The sequence below is a fragment of the Elephantulus edwardii genome, unplaced genomic scaffold (assembly GCF_000299155.1).
Source record: "Elephantulus edwardii isolate Elephantulus edwardi_28Jun2011 unplaced genomic scaffold, EleEdw1.0 scaffold00529, whole genome shotgun sequence".
Lineage (NCBI taxonomy): Eukaryota > Metazoa > Chordata > Mammalia > Macroscelidea > Macroscelididae > Elephantulus > Elephantulus edwardii.
In genome coordinates this window covers 126,180-130,994 of record NW_006400279.1, presented here as the reverse complement: position 1 = coordinate 130,994, position 4,815 = coordinate 126,180, and positions in this window count along the sequence as shown.

Sequence of the window (4,815 nt, the reverse complement as noted above, 5' to 3'; positions counted from 1 at the left end):
CATCCATCCATCCATCCACCAACCCATCCGTTCATCCATCCATCCATCCACCAATCCATCCATCCATCCATCCACCCACCCACCCATTCATAGAACTCTTCACATGCCCATTCTGTCCACTTATTCTATCTAGATAGCTCCTTATTGATCATCTATCTATATATTTGTCCATCTCTTCACCACATCCATCTATCCATCTAATCCACGTATTTCTATCTCTACATATCTATCATTCCTCTAGATACACACTCATCCATCTACCCATCCAATCCTCCTTCCATCCATCTATACATCATCCACCCATAGTCATATTATTATTTATCTACCCATATCATCCACTTATTCTATCTAGATAGGTACTTATCATCTCTCTATTTATATATCTATTTGTGCACTCATCTCTTCACCACATCCATCTATCTATCCCCGTATTTCTAAATCTACATCATCTAGCATTCATCCATACACACACTTATCCATCCATCTATCCATCCATTATCTTTTTTTAATTTTGTACTAGTTTATTAACAAATAGTTATCCTTTTTATAGCTACATATCAACCATTCATCAATCCATACATTCATCCATCCATCCATCCATCCAGCTACCTATCTATAAAGATAACATGATATATAATCATTAACTCACTATTCATCTATTTATCTATCATCTATCTAATCTACTATGGCAATGTAGAAGAGTATGGTGGTTGTTTTTGTTAGGTACCATCATGTAGGACTCACAGCAACCGTATAAACAACAGATCTGAGCCCTGTCCTGTCCCTGTCCTTCTCATCTCTGACACGTTTGAACCCATGGCTGTGGTCACTCTGTCCATGCACCTAGTAGAGGGTCTTCCTCTCTTTGGTTGATCCTTCAGCTTCCCAAGCATGATGTCCTTCTCCAAGGAATAACCTCTCCTAGATGGATTGACACCGTGACTGAGATCCTGGGGTTAGGTGTATTGGAGTCGGTGAGACTGGCTCAGGACAGGGCAGGCTTCAGAGCTGTTGTCCATAAGGTCACTATTGACTGGGTGGCACATAACATCAATAATAGGACATGTCCAAAGGATGCAGAGGTATTTATTAACTCACTAATCATCTATCAATCAAGACACGAAATAGTCATCTAAATAGTCATTCACCTGATATTCATGCATCCATCCCACCTGTTTGTAATCTAGTTTATGAGCTGTCCCTGTATCTGTGTACTGTCCCTCTATCTTTGGGGTCCCCTTTTGCAAGAGTGAACTTTGATAGAGAACTCTCTGTCCTCAGGGACAGAAGGAGCAAAATGACCAGAGAGAAACAAAACATCTTGTATCAAGTGGAACTTTATTGCTCTTCTTGTTACATGTTGTCAAGACAGCTAAGAGATGATGATGATGATGATAATAATAATAATTATTATTATTATTAGTGTTGTTGTTGTTTGATGCCGTCGAGTCGTAGATGACTCATAGCGACCCTATGAACGAACGGCCTGAGCACTGAACCTAGAGTTTCCGGAGGCAAGCCGTTTCGGATTATTCCTCCTCCTCCTCTTATCTTATTCTTACTCTTATTATTATTTTCAGACAAAAAAGGAAGGCCTTATTCCATTTTATTTCAATGATGATCAGTTGGTAAAGATTTGTTGATGATTTCTTTCTCTTCACCTCCAAAGGAACAGGCAATGATGACATGCATTTCTCAATTTTAATCCAGCCTGGAAGAACATTAATTTCAAAGAACAAACCGGGTTTCCAAAATGGGAATAAGCAACGGTGTGAAACACAGGGTCTACAGACTCTGTGAGCAAACCAATATAAAATAGAAGGTGAGAGAAAAATACAGTCATGGGATGATATAGTCGAGTGCATTTTAGTTGTTGTTGAGGTATTGTTGTGACCCTATGGACAGGAGATCTGAGCCGTGTCCTGTCCTGTTCCATCTCATACTGTCTGATAGGCTTTCTTGTCCATCCATCTCATGGAGTCTTCCTCTCTGTCTCTGACCACCCGCCTATTCCAGCAAGAGTTCCTTCTCCAAGGACTTGCCCCTACTGACCACAAAATACATATTCTAGAACCTTGGAGCATTGGCGTTAGAAAGACTCTCTCTGTCCTAATATGTCAAGTCTCCTTTTTTTTTTTTGTATTTGTAGATACTCTTCTCTCCTGGGTATTCCTCACGCTGTGTTATGTCCATTCTATTGTTTCTCTTTTCAGATCCAGATGAAGAACGTTCGGTTGACACCCTTGGTGCTTGGGACGCATCCCTCAGTGAGTCTAAGGGAGAAACATTCCGTGATTAACAAGAATCATCTGCTGAAATGCGATGACATCAGCTCGGTCCCAGCAGAACGAGAGGAGTGAAACAATTCTGTGGGTTGTTGTGTGTGGGTTTCTTAGGGTTTTTTTTTCTTTAAAAATTCCAGCTTAGTCAGCATAGTGATTTATATCCAGGGGCAGGGGGAGAGGAGAAGAGGGAGGGAGGGAGCGAAGGAGGGAGAGAGAGGAGAGGAGAGGAGAGGGAGGAGAGGAGAGAGAGAATGAGGGAGGGAGACAAAGAGGAGAGGGAGGGAGGGAAGGAGGAAGGAAGGGAGAGAGAGAGAGGAGGAAGAGAGAGACAGAGGAAGAGAGGAGAGAGAAACAGAGAGGAGAGACAGAATGACAGAATGGGGGAGGGAGGAGAGAGAGAGAGAGAGAAAAGAAGAAGAAGAAGAAGAAGAAGAAGAAGAAGAAGAAGAAGAAGAAGAAGAAGAAGAAGAAGAAGAAGAAGAAGAAGAAGGAAAGAGAGGAGAAAGACAGACAGAGAGTGAGGCGAGAAGAATGGAGAGGAGAGAGACAAAAACAGAGAGAGACAGAGAACAAAGAGAAAGAGAGAGAGAGGAAGAGAGGAGAGAGAGAGACAGAATGAAGGAGGGAGACAGGAGAGAGAGAGAGAGGAGACAGGACAGAGAAGAGAGGAGAGAGGAGAGGAGAGGAGAGAGGCTCTGGATTTACTGGGGGCGGGTAAGCTGAGGACAGATGGACACACATGAACAGATAGCCACGGAGTGTTCACACGGATGGCAAGGGAGGGTGAGGGGTGCAGAGAATCATGAACGAACGAACGCAGGGAGGTAGTGAGCAGAAAAGCACTGGACAGTGAGGATGTGGTAAAATGTTGGGATAATACCAGCATGAAATATAGATGAACAAATGAATGAAAACATTTTTTTAAAAAAAAGAAGGATAATTTTAAAAATGAAGAATTTTTAATCATTATCATCATCATCATGTTAGAGTTGTGTATGGTGGAGTGGAAGAGACCCATCGCACGCCCTCTCAAAGTGGGTATTCTGCTGGGTGAGCTATTTCCATCTCATAAGGACAAATACTGCGTAAGACCATTCTTGTAGAATGAGTACAAGGATCCAAGAAGGAGATGGGGGAGATTAATTACAGGGTCATATAATTTGATGGATGGGGAGAGGGATGGGTAAAGGAAAGAGGAACGATTTGGTGTGAAAAACAATGAAAACTTGTACTAGAAAAGAAAGTTGGAATAGAACCCATCTGATTTGCTCACTTTCACGTAGATCAAATTAACAAGATGTTTAGAAGCCAGCCAGCCCATATATGCATGTTTGGGGGACCTCACTTGTACATTGTCTTCTGTCTACAAAGTTCTGATCCAATCCTGTCCCTTCCTCTCTCTCTCTGGGGCACATCTGACCCATGGAGACCTGTGTGTGGGCAGTTCTCATGACCCCCCTTTGTTCTTTGAAATGTCCTTTCACGTGAGGACACGTGAAGGAGGCTTGGTTCCAACCTAGGCATTGAGTTCTCAGAGCTGTCTGTGTTTGTCCTTATTTCAAATGATCATCTCCACTGCCTGTAATCTTCCTTCGTCCCCATAGGTCTCCATGGTCCTTCTCCCACTGTGACCTCTGAGGCATGTACACCCTTGCTCTCTCAGGGAACACCCATATCTGTAAGCATTTAGACCTTGCCTTGTTCTCCAAATGATGTCAGCTCCACCCACAGATGACTTCCACATTGGCCCTGCCCGGCCCTCCTCCAGAGACTCAAATTCCCACCGCTCTATCTCTCCACTCATGGATTCCATTCAAATTCAGATGTATCAGGAAGAAAGGCTTGCAAAGCTCCTTCTTAAATTCTTTTTTTTACATTTCAGTGAAAGTACAAATCACACTGAGTTTGGGTGGTTGTTATGTGCCATCGATTGGCCTGCAACTCATAGTGACCCTGTGTACAACAGCCCTAAACCCTGCTCTATCCTGAGCCAATCTCACCGTCTCTGACACACCCACGCGCATGACCCCAGTCACTGAATCAATCCATCTCATCCAGGGTCTTCCTTTCCTGCGCTGTCCCTCGACCCTCCCAAGCATGACATCCCTTTCCAAGGACTGCTCCCTCCTTGCAACATGTCCAAAATATGTCAGACGAAACTTCAGAATCCTTGCCTCCAAGGAGCAGCCTGGCTTCAACCTCTTCAGATCAAGCCTGTTTGTTCTCTTAGCAGTCCATGGTATATTCAATACTCTTCTCCAGAACCACAGCTGAAAGGCATCATTTCTTCTTCTATCATCCTCAGTCATTGTCCAGCTCTCTGATGCAAAGCATGCAATTGCAAAGGCCATGGCCTGGATCAGGCGCACCTTAGTCTCTAGAGTGACATCATTGCTCTTCTGGACTCTGGAGAGGTCTCTGACAACACATTTTCCTAATGTAATTTGTCTTTTGATTTCCTGATGGCTGCTACCAAGAGTGTTGATTGTGGAGCTGAGCAAGCTGTAATTATTAACGACAATTGTTTTCA